General features: G+C 41.6%; 1 long non-coding RNA gene across 1 annotated transcript in view; it reads right to left on the bottom strand.

Moving 5' to 3' along the window:
• Positions 1-368: 368 nt before the first annotated feature.
• Positions 369-12,724, bottom strand: part of LOC111179216 (uncharacterized) — a 163,094-nt gene continuing 150,738 nt past the window's right edge. The window contains exon 3 of the long non-coding RNA XR_016394291.1: positions 369-12,724. This exon is cut by the window's right edge and continues 20,508 nt beyond it. This is a non-coding gene — a long non-coding RNA (uncharacterized LOC111179216).

The raw sequence follows: 12,724 nt of genomic DNA, 5'->3' as shown, positions 1-12,724 counted from the left end.
CCATCATTTGCTCTTCTTTACCTGATCACTTCTGCTGTCTCCAGCAACGGTCCCTTTGGTCCAGAGGTCCCCACGTTTCTGCCTGCTCAGCCTCGTGTTATTTAAGGTGAAAGGGACCTAGTTTCAACTCATGTTCCTAAGCTGTTGGTGTTTGCTGACTAATGTTTCGAGTTAGTGCAAGAGGCACCATTCCTCAGCTACGCTAATGATACAGTTCTACTCACTGAATCACAAATCTGCAGAACTGGGTCCCTAGCCCAGCTTGCCTTCACCAAAGCAGGTGATTAGCAGGAAACTGAAAAACACACACCCTGCTTTAAGTTTCTTCCTCTAGGCTGGCTTTGAGGCGTTCCCGCCACCCCCCCCTCCACAGTTCCCTATCACGGCTCAAGCTGCCAAGGAAGTGACTGACAGAGGGGCAGCCCGGGGCACCCCTTTCTTGGCGGCATCTCCCTCCACGGAAGCATCCTTCCTTCTGCAGCAGATGCTGCAGGGAAATGGACTCCTAAAGTTTAGCATAAGGCATTCTCTGACGCAAAACGCCTCTTTGCTTCCTCTGCCCTATATTCTCTTACCTCCCAAGTCTACCAGCATCTAACATCAAGCAGTCCCATAACCCAGAAAAAAAGTGTGTGCCACATATCAAACTAGCCTATCAGAAAGGTCAGATTCTACTTCCCTGGACCTTTAGGAGTAGTCAGTTGTTTTCCACAGGTGGCTGAATCCTTGTGAAAATTACTTTGGTCCTTGCCCACCAAATAACATACCGATTCACCCCCCCGCCCCACCCCAGATAAAATTAGTTTTTGTAGTGAGAAGGATAAAACATACAAAGGGCTTTTTTTGATTTATATTGACAGCCCAGCTTTCTTCACCTCCAACACTTGCCTTTCATCCTGTTTGCCAAGGGGCGTTCCTTGCTTCATTCAGGTATGGCTTTAAGTCCCATTTCATCTTAGAATTCCTCACAGACTATAAAAAAAGGTGGGGGGGGAGTGATATTACTGAATGCTTAAATAAGACAAATTCCATGAATCTCTGCAACTCAGGGCTGTGGGAACACACTCACTCCACGTTAAATTCATAATGTAAATGTTGATATTCATGTCATGTTTGTCAGAGTTTCCTTAATTTATACCAGGTTTCTAGAAAGCAGAGATAGATAGGGCAGGGTAACAAGATGTAATTCAATTTAATGAATACTTGTCAAGGGCTATATGCACAGTAACATCTTTGCATAGAATCATGTAAGAATTATTATAGCTAATAAGTGCTCTTTGATGAGAATCATTTTATATTATATTGAGAGACCTTTAATTTTTGTTACGGGAGTTTTTGAAAAGAGAGGAAAAAGTAATCACTGTTCTCCCATCACAAATCAGGATTTTATTGAAATTTCAAATGACTACATTTCAAAGAACTTCTAGACACTCTTCAAGTTCTTTTTTTTTTTAACATTGGAAAACAACATAATGGAAGAAAGCATTCTCCTTGTGGAATGGCGTATTTCATGCTAACATTCCTTTTTTAAGTTTCAAGAAATTAAAGTGAACAACCAAGTAAAACCCATGCAAATGATTATTCCAAGTCCTGTCCATACCGTAAACAGTCAGTTCTAAAGAGAGAAATTTGAGATGACTGGAAACATGCTGTTTGTTCTTAATCTATCAATCTCAGTCATGAATGTGATCAGTTAGCACATCACGGTGGGAGGTTATTTTCTAATAAAATGGGCCAACATAAAGAAACAATCTGCTTGGAATGATGTATCTTTAAGTTCCAAAGTAGTATAAGAAATCTCTGGGACAACCTCTCCCTAAGTGGGGAAAAGCTGTGGTGATCGAGGCTTTGGTACTTCTTCTGCTTTTTCAAAACAAAACTTGACCTTGAGACAGACTTCAAAAGTAGCATGAAGTCATTGCTTACAACCATCTCTTAAAATGTCACAATTCATTGCCCTTGACTCGGGTCTCGGGGAGTCAGTGATAAGGACAGCCAGGGTAAGAGTATAACCCCGTCCCTGTCCTCCTGTGGCTCAGAGACAGAGCACGTGGCGGCCTCCAAATGTAGTTTGAGCCATGCTGAGCAAAATCACTGCTACAAAGTAATTCTCCCTGGTATCAGAGAACCTGCTGTGGGATGGACTTTAGAATTTGGTTCTGCTTCTAAGTACAATACCTATATGACTTTAGTAACAACAACATGGCAATAATAACAGCAGCTACCACTGAATTCTACTATATATCAGGCATTTTAGTTATAATTATACTTATTCACCTCTTTAACCCTCACAACTCTTAGAGATACACAGTAGTACTGTCCCCATTTTACAGGTGAAGGATATGAGGGACAGGGAGACCAGGAAATTTGTCTAACATCACAAAGGGCAGTGAATTGTGTAGTCTCTGAGTATTAGTTTCTTTTTTCATAAAGTGGGGATCATTTTACTTATATTGCAGGGCTACTGTGAGGGTTAAAGAAATAATAAAGGTAAAGAATCTGGCACATGGTAGATGCCCATTATAGAGAGATATTAATAATTCCTTTACATTAAAAACCCTTCTCCTCCTGACATGAATCCATAATGACTCATTTTATTTAGAGGTTGCTTATCTACCAAACCTCCAAGCCAACCAGAACCAGGAAAGAAGCACAAAGCAATCAGAATAGTCTAATCAAAACAAGCAGTCAAACAACCCTCTTGCCCATTATCCTGACAGAGCCCCCAGGAGCCTTGCTGAGAGCCTATTTACTCCAAGGGAGCCCTGGTTTTAGGGGGCTTGGCTATAAGGCTTCCCAGCTCACAGATGATTAGAAATGCAAATTAACAGGGGAAGGGTCTGCTAGGAGCAAGACTTGACAGCTGACAGTCTAGCTGCAGTAGGAGAAACGGAACCCCCTTAAGAGCCAGACAGGAGATCTCAAAATGCAGATCAGCCTGGACCCTCTGAGGAGGGCAGAGTCCTTAATAATAGATTACTAGCCCTCTCAGAAGCCTATCCTGGCACCTCATCAACCGTTTTGTCAGTTGCTGCTATTCCTCTGTGTCCCCTCTATGCCCTATCCATGCCCTGTTCACATCCCTCATACAGTCTCTTTTGCTCTGGGCTGTAGCAATTTGTCTTCAGTATCCTCATCCTAATTTGACCTTAAGCTCTTGCAATGGCAAGAGCACTACTACTGCATTCATCTTTGTATCTCTGAGCCCCTCACATAATGATGGATGCTCTATATATGCTTGTTGAATGAATGATTATTGATTCAAGATACCACATGAGAAAGAGACAAGAATTTGAATTCACGTTTTCAAAGATAGGAAACAATGTAAAGGAGGTTGAGAAACTTTCTATTCAAAGCCATTACAGGAAATTTTCCGCCTAAAGTAAGCGTCAATAGCCTGGAAAATTTATGTTTATGTGAAGCACATCACTACCCAAGGGCTCTGGATAAAGGAGGCATTTCCCTGTCTACTGACCCACTGGTGAGAAGAGGAGAGGAACCACAAGAGGAGAGGGACCTGGGTCATAATGAGCACTTGGGAAGTTTAATGGAGAGGGAGAGAGTACAGGAGACAGATTATGAATACCAAAGATGAGTGGGATCCATGTCACAATTGTGCTGAGGCCCAGCCCTTGTTTTGTTCTTTTCCCAGAAAATGGAGTGGCATTTTAGAGGGAACTTGGAAAATTGATTGCAGTTACTATGGTAGGTGGCATCAGAGTTATCTGTTTGAAAGGATGAACATAAAGCAGGATAATGAAGCAAGACAATAATTTATCAGCTAAATCATGAGGCGTCTATGCTGTAGGGAAGGGCGCTTTTACAAAATATAGAGGAAAAGCCTTTGCCTGACAAAGGGGACTCGACCCTGAAAAGATTCAGCAAATAGAAAAACCATGGGTATTAAGACTGGTTGTTTGGCAGAACTGCTGGGAAGGGATAGTCAGAGAGGAAGCACGTAATGAATAGGCATCCTGGGGAGCTGGGGATGATAACTAGGAGTGGGGTTACGAACTGTAAATCCAGAGATAAGGCGGAGTGAGAAGACATACTGGGTTGGCTTGGGGTGATCTGTATTCACAGGGGACCAATGCCATTCAATGTAGAAACAGAGAAGCAGCAAGAACTCTGAGTACAAATACCCTTGGCACACAGGCCTGCACAAGCCCGTGGAGCAGGGGAATAGTTCCTGTGTGCCTAGGCGCAGAGGGGAGGTGATGAAGGGCTATAAAGGGCCACCAAGCTTTGCACAGCCTCACACTTCACGGGCACAGCAGCGAGACCTGTGCCCGTGTCATGATGATGAAACTAGGGAAACCCAGACCTCAGAATGGGTTCCTGAATGGCCTCTACTGAAAGTCAGGTGGGAAAGATAAACTTAAACACTAATAAAAGACTACCTGTAAAGGACCACCTGTATCAGATACAAGCCCCTCAGATGATGATTTAACACTAAATAAGGGCCCAGAATTCGATACAACCTCAGTGTAAGGGATTGTTCCAATCTCATGGTACAAGGGGAGCTTCGTTGATGGACTAAATTTCATAACTGGAAAAACACCCACCTTTTGTCACATCCTGATTGACCTTAACCTAAAACCCTCCATCAGGAACACCTCCCTGGGCTGGGAGCCAGAGCCCTGTTGCAGTCACTTTGCTCTGCTCTGCTTTTCAAGGTTGGAAATAACAACACTATCGACCTGTTGTAAATTTCAGAAACAACCTAAATCCAAACTTGAAAAGTCACCCTGTGTCCATCAAATTGTGTGTAATGAAGTTAATTGAAATGTGTTAAAGGTGAGGGTGGGCAAGGCCTGCAGCCTCAGGGCTGTTGATCTTTTGACAGAGCCCTGCCCCTCCTCCACAAAAGTTCCTGTGGCTTCCCATCAGAAGTCACTCCTCTGACAGTGCTGTGACAGTCCACAGTCAGAGAAAAGGTCAATTAAACCTGTGACAACTCCGCGCTGAAAGCACACAGAAGAGCATGCCCCACACTCGCATCCCTCCCACTTCCATAATCATGAATTTCATTCTGTTGTCCAGGCAGATGTCTGGGAATGTAATACAGAGAATTTAAATAAGCTGAAGGCTTCTGGTTCAGCCCATTTTCTCTTCTTTTACAAATTTGGTTTCTGCTGCTGTTCATTCACATTTCATACCCTTGACGGACTATCTTTAGTCTCCATATTTTATAGTTTTTAGAGGCATGAATTAAGTTTCACATGTAAAATGAAACCTGTGAAATTCCTCTTCTCCTTGGATGAAAGAACTCACCCGGCACCTGGAGCAATTTTGCAAATGTTGCCAGAAACAAGAATCAGGTTCCACCAGTGAATACAGGTTTATGCAGCCTAGAAATTGTACTGCAAATAACATTCTAGAGGTCAATTGAAATGTAGCTTCTTGCCTTCATTAAGTCTGGAATAAAACCAAACCAGAAAAGTTCTCATACCACTGTCCATTCTCTCAACTGAGAGGCCTTGTTACTAGACAAAAGAATGTATCAAAAAATGAAAATGAGAGAAAATAGTGCAGGTCAGAAGTAATTTTGTTTAACACTGTATTAGCCAGTTAAGGCTGCCGTAATGAAATATCATAGCTTGGGTGGCTTAAGCAACAGACATTTATTAATCACAGTTCTGGAGGCTGGAAATACAAGATCAGAGCACCACCATAGTGAGTTTCTAGTGAAGGCTCTCTCTTCTTGGCTTGCAGATGGCCGCCTTCTGCCTTCTTGCTTTGTCCTCACATGGCAAGGAGAGGCAGAGAGAGGGAGGGAGAGGGGGAGAGTGGAAGAGGGGGAGGAGGGGGCGGGGAGAGAGAGAGAGGGAGAGAGAGAGATCTTCCTCTTATAAAGCCACCAATCCTACGAGATTAGGGCTCCACCCTTATGATCTCAGTTAAATTTAATCACCTCATAAAGACTCTATCTCCAGATATGGTCACACTGGGGGTTCAACATATGAACTGAGGGGGAGGCATAATTCAGTTCATGACTAACATCTTGTAAGCTACCTTCTATAGTTATTCAGCAGTTATATCCTTTTAGTTTAAGAATTCTGGATTGTAAATACATTGTACACTAGTGTTCTTACTGGCTTCAAAACTTCCAACATATGTTAGAGAAGTGGGAAATAAATATAGTGAAGGACCATTAGCATCTGCAGTCTGGAAGCAAACGTTTTCTCATTTGGTCAATAACAAGGGCATTTCAAGGCTAGTGAGTCCAATAAAGACTAAATCTTTCCTGTCACATCAGGAATATTCCATTGAACACACAGTTTCCCCTAAAACGAGCTGCTTATGAATCAGCCAGAGCCATTGCCTTATTGTACCACAGGGGAGAAAACCTAAATTCTTTTTTTTTTTAAATAAATTTATCTAGTTTTATTTTTGGCTGTGTTGGGTCTTTGTTGCTGCACAAGGGCTTTCTCTAGTTGCGGCGAGCCGGGGCTACTCTTTGTTGTGGTGTGGGGGCTTCTCATGGCGGTGGCTTCTCTTGTTGCGGAGCATGGGCTCTAGGCACACGGGCTTAGTAGTTGTGGCACATGGGCTCAGTAGTTGTGGCTCCCGGGCTCTAGAGCACAGGCTCAGTGGTTGTGGCACACGGGCTTAGTTGCTCCATGGCATGTGGGATCTTCCCGGACCAGGGCTCTAATCCGTGTCCCCTGCATTGCCAGGCGGATTCTTAACCACTGCGCCACCAGGGAAGTCCTAAAATACGAATATATTTTAATTATTTATTTTAATATAATACTATATTGTGACATTTCTTTTATCATGGCCTTAAACAGTTTTTACTATTTAATTATTTCCAACTGTTATAGCCTTGATGCCCTAAATAAAATGTAAATTTCTGCAGGACAGAAATGAGCTTTGGGGCCAGTTCTATCCTCCTTAGCATCTAGCACAGTTCTGAGGACATGATGAATGCCCAATAATGTATGTGGATTTTAGCTCTTTGATCATCCATTCTGGACTTAACTTCCCATCCCCAAATATTGTCTATTTGTTTGTTTTTATAAATCCACTTCCAAGAAAGGTATTTTAAAAAAATCTATTTAGTCTTATGTTTCTGGTGTCTACTATGATTACAGGCAAACGATAGTTTGCCTTTATAACCCGGGTGCCAAATACTGCTCTAAACATTGTATACAGATCATCTCACTTCATCATAACGATTGTAGGAAGGTAGGTGGGATAATAAACAGATTACTTCTGCTTACTAATGAGGACACTAAGTCACACAGAGCTTAAGTATATTGCCCAAGGGTCACACCAGTGGTAAGTGGTAGAAATAGGGTACTAACAAGGGCATACCAAGCCCATGGTCCATCCTCACATTGCCTGAAACTTAAGTTTGCAGTAGGAATGTGAAGTTACTGTTCTATTACTGCACTGATGCCTCAGATCTTTCATCAGACAAGTACAGAATAGATAGTTCCCCTTCACTCTTCAGGGAGGTATAGGCTACCACATCACTTACTGAACACCTACCATATAATATCTATCATAAAGGAGCAAATGACAAAGTATAAAGTTGTTCAGACTTTGAATTTCTTAAATAGACATGTTATTGGAAAGCAAATATTTTGATATTTTGTATGTGACTCACGTTTCATTTTGCATTTTTTTTTTTTTTTTTTTTTGCTTGGAACAATGCTTGGCACATACATAGCATTCCAGTGTTTGTTGAATGGATGAATCCTCTCCTCTTTCAAGCTTAGACATAGTCACCTGCTCCGTAGGTGGCAGGTTAGGTTGATCTTCCATGTGCAAAACTCACTTTATTTTCAATGTCAATTCATTCTTCACCAGTTAAAAAAAAATACACTAATTTTCAGACCATGTCTGGATGCTGGGTAAAATGAGCTGTGGCAAAGATGAACTAATATTCTTATGATCTGAATGATGCAATCTCTTTGGTCATAACGAGTTACTGGAATAATGACACACGTGCAGGAGGTTAATTCAGTTGTGGTCAGTAGATAGAGCCTTTGAAGCACATTATTTTCATTGTATTATTTTGCTGCCCTTTGTCTTAGCTGCCAGAGGGTGGATGATCATGGACCGGGTCTCTCCTTCCAGTGAGTAAATAGTTCATACACTCCTTTAATGAAACAAATCTAGTTCCTTCAGTTATTGAAGATTTGATTTTCCAGGAGGCTCTCCTTGTTCCTGCCCCATGACAAGAACTGTTCTCTTGTAACTCCGAAGCCTAGTGTATCACCTCATGGTAATGATAAGTTCCACCCCAGACTAAACATGAGGGTAACCCCAGGGTCACTGTCAGAGTGCTATGTGTATGACTCTATGAATTATGGTCTGTCCTGGAGAGTTCCTAAAACTCATTCATGCGTTCATTCCTTCAACACATACATCAAATACTCTGTGACAGGAGCTAGGAGCTGTGGATATAGAAATAATTAGGGAAAAAAGTCTGTTCTCAGGGCACTCACACTTCGGAGAAACATGAAATAATTGTTATGTGGTGAAATAAACAGTCATTTTCTAGGTGCTCAGATCCTATGAGGAGGGTGTGATAGGGGTGAGGGGTGATGAGCATAGTAAAAAGCACTACTTTGGGCTGTTTGACATCTTTATTTCTAGTTTTAATGAGATATAATTGATATAAAAATTGTATAAGTTTAAGGTATATAACAAAATGATTTGATAAATGCATACATTGCAAAATGATTACCACAAGTTTTGTTAACATCCATTACCTCACATAGTCACAGATTTGTTTTCCTTGTAATGAGAACTTTTAAGATTCACTGTTAGCAATTTTCAAAAAAATAATACAGTATTTTAATCATACTCATCATGCTTTACACTACATCTCAGAACCTATAACTGGAAGTTTGTCCCTTTTGGCCACCTTTACTCATTCCCCCACAATCCTGCCCACCGCAACCCCCGAATGAGCACCACCTCTGGCAATCACCGGTTTGATCCCTGCTTCTATGAATTTGTTTTTTTTTTAGATTCCACATATAAGTGACATCATATAGTATTTGTCTTTCTCTGCCTGACTTTTTTCACTTAGCATAATGCTCTCAAGGTCCATCTATGTTGTTGCAAATGGCAGGATTTTCTTCTTTCCTTGAGGTTGAATAATATTCCATTGTATATATACACCACATCTTCTTTATCCATACATCTGTCGATGAAAACTTAGGTTGTTCCCACGTCTTGGCTGTTGTAAATAACGCTGCAGTGAACACAGGGGAGCAGATATCTCTTCAGGATAGTGATTTTTGTTTCCTTCGGCTATTCACCCAAAAGTGGAATTGCTGGATTACATGGTTCTACTTTTTTTTTTTTTTTAAGGAACTCCCATGGTGGCTCTACTAACTTACATTCCTACCAACAAAGCACAAGGGTTCCCTTTTCTCCACCAATATTTGTTACCTCTTGTCTTTTTTTTTTTGCGGTACGCGGGCCTCTCACTGTTGTGGCCTCTCCCGTTGCAGAGCACAGGCTCCGGACACGTAGGCTCAGCGGCCATGGCTCACGGGCCCAGCCGCTCCGCGGCATGTGGGATCTTCCCGGACCGGGGCACGAACCCGTGTCCCCTGCATCGGCAGGCGGACTCTCAACCACTGCGCCACCAGGGAAGCCCCTACCTCTTGTCTTTTTGATGATAGCGATTCTCACAGGTGTGAGGTGATATCTCACTGTCATTTTGATTTGCATTTTCTTGATGATTAGTGATGTTGAACACCTTTTCATGTACCTGTTGGACACTTGAATATCTTCATTGGAAATTGTCTATTCAGGTCTTTGCCCATTTTTCAATTGGATTATTTGTGGGTTTTAGTATTGAATTGAATGAGTGTCATATATTTTGGATATTAACTCCTTATGAGCGTGGTTTGCAAATATTTTCTCCCATTCCATAGGATGCCATTTCATTTTTTGATTGTTTCTTCTGTGACGCAGAAGCTTTTTACTTTGATATAGTTCTACTTGTTTATTTTTATTTTGCTGCTTGTGCTTTAGATATTATACCCAAAAAGTCATTGCCAAGACCCATGTCAATAAGCTGTTTCTATAGGTTTTCTTCTAGGAGTTTTACGGTTTCAGGTCTTACATTTAAGTGTTTAATCCATTTTGAGTTAGTTTTTGTGAGTGGTGTAAGATAGGGGTCTAGTTTCATTCTTTTGCATATGAATATCCAATTTTCCCATCATCATTTATTGAAGAGGCTGTCTTTTCTCCATTGAGTATTCTTGGCTCCTTTGTCAAATATTAGCTGACCATATATGCATGGGTTTATTTCTGGGCTCTCGATTCTGTTATGACATCTTCTTGAAGTCTGTTTAAAACAGCACCCAGAATGATGGGTATAAATGCCCCCATCTGCAAGACCAGCTTTAGAAAGTATGAAACCTCATGCAGAGATGGAGTGAGGAGTTGAAAATGCTGGCAGCCAGCTCAATAGCTTTTTGAAGTTTTGCGTGTTGTTCTTTTTTAATATGTATAAATTCTCATGGTTTTTTATTCTAGCATAATATAGCATATTTATTTTAACACAAAAATGTGTTAAATTCATTAGCCTCCCCCATTTTGCAACTGACAAGTTCCTCAAGTAAAATGTATACTCTAGGAAAAAATGCCAAATTTTTCCTGGGACTTTTCATACTCTTTGGCACAAGAACGAGTACTCCTATTTTAAGCCAAGGAAAAAACAAAACAAAACAAACAAAAAAACACCACAAGAAAAAAGAAATAGAATAACAGAATATTTCATTCCATAAGGGGAGAGTACGAGAGGCCCCAAATATCTTTGACTAGCTAATGATCAAAACAGTAAAAAATCCAATTCAAATCCATAGGCCATAATTATTTTGGCAAAAACATTAAGAGAAAGTTTACAAAGCTGTTGATGCACATAACTTTGAAAACGCAAAGCACTGGCTTAACAATTAACCTTTCTTTGCACAGATAAGAGAGAAGATTTGAGAATATTTACCAGTTACCATAAAATGTATCTTAAAGTTATACCTACTCTATAACTTATCATTATAAGATTAGGTTTCAATCTATTTTCTTTCTTCTTAAACTGAACAGTTTGTGTAGGTGGTTCCAAGTTCTGCTGATTTATAATCTTGAGACTATGACTGCCAGGAAATTATATAGAAAATATTTATTGTAGAGAAAAGTTTACTGAAATATTTAAACCATTTGCCCTAGGATGCTGATCTTACTTACCAACCTGAAAATTCTTACACCAATGGCTCAGACCTCCCTGGTCCGGTTCTAATTAACTAAATTGGTATAAAATGTTTGAACAAACTCTCTTACAACTAGGAACACAAATAAGGCGTTCCTGCTCATAAAAAGTTACTTTTACAAGTAAAATAAAATGATTCTCACGGATAGCTTTAAAACACAATGCAAAATCTTGACTTTCCTCTAAGTGCCCCAACTGGAACTCAACAAAATCCATCTATTACCTGCCACCTGTTCCAACCCACCCACGCAGCTATACGTTCCGATTGCTGCACTGAAAGCTGCTGCTTCTCCCCCTTCCCTCTGTAACGTGCTCAGTCAACAGCACTCACCAGGTTACCCAAACCAAAGTCTTTTCTGAGTCCTCCCTTTTCTCTCTACCCACCCATCTTCCACCACCCTTAATGGCCGGCGGCATCCATTAAATATCCATGGGGACTGCACGCTGCTCAGCCCAGTGAATTCTTTCAGGTCCTCTCCTGTTCCTGGCCTTCCTATGCTCCACTCCACGCTCTGGAGCCCGGGAACCTAGATTCAGATGCCAGCTTGGTGACTAACTTGGAAATCCCATAGGATGTCACTCTTCAGAATTCGTCCCCTACTGCCCCCACCACTCCCACCCCCCAGGCCATAACCAGGCTGCAGGGTGGTGCACTCCAATCTCTACCCACCTCATCTGTTCCACTCCGGGAAGCAGATCAGGGACACGTCTCCCAGCTGCCAGTCACTCCCATACAATCCACACCCCACCTGCCACCAGACGCACCATGTCATTCCACTGCTCAAAGCAGTCACTGAATCCCTGCTGCCCGGCACGTGATGACATCTGTAACCTCACTTAGAAGCACCCTTAAGACCCACTGCAACCTGGCTCAGACTACCGTGTCCCCTACATTGATGTCATGTTAGATTATCCCAGACATTCATTATTTTATTTAATATTCTGTGAGTGCCTGCTATATGCCAGACATCGGGCTAGGGATTCCACAATGATGAGTTTTGACACTCAAACAGTAATATCTAGAAGGGGTATGGAAAAGCAAATAATTAAAACAGTGACGAGAGCTATGACTAATGGTTAAAAGGTAGCCTAGGAGAAAAACTAGTCCAGCTTGGAAGCCTCAGGTAAGGGATGGATTTCCAGCACACAACTAGGCAAGACAAGGTCCGAAGGATGAACATATACTATGCAAAAGAATGTACCAACTAGTTTCTCTCTTTTGAAAGAAATTTTCTCTTTCCCAAGAGAATTCTTACTTGGCCTTCAAGGTCATTCCCTGAGGCTTTCCCTGACCTTCTCAGGCAGAGTTAAATGTTCTCTCACCTATGGCCCCATAGCACATCTTCCATACCTGTATTACTGCTCCTACCCTACTGTAACACAGTGATTGATGAAGGTCCCTCTCAGCCAGGAGCTCCATCAAGGCAGAGAAGAGACCTTTATCCATCTTCGTGCCCAACCACACCTGACACATAGCATGTGTTC

This window comes from Delphinapterus leucas, chromosome 9, assembly GCF_059928025.1.
Source record: "Delphinapterus leucas isolate spDelLeu-1000000601 "Yukka" chromosome 9, BTC_Dleu_Yukka2, whole genome shotgun sequence".
Taxonomy (NCBI): domain Eukaryota; kingdom Metazoa; phylum Chordata; class Mammalia; order Artiodactyla; family Monodontidae; genus Delphinapterus; species Delphinapterus leucas.
The sequence above is the reverse complement of the archived record's forward strand: the minus strand, read 5'-3'. Positions and strand labels throughout refer to the sequence as shown.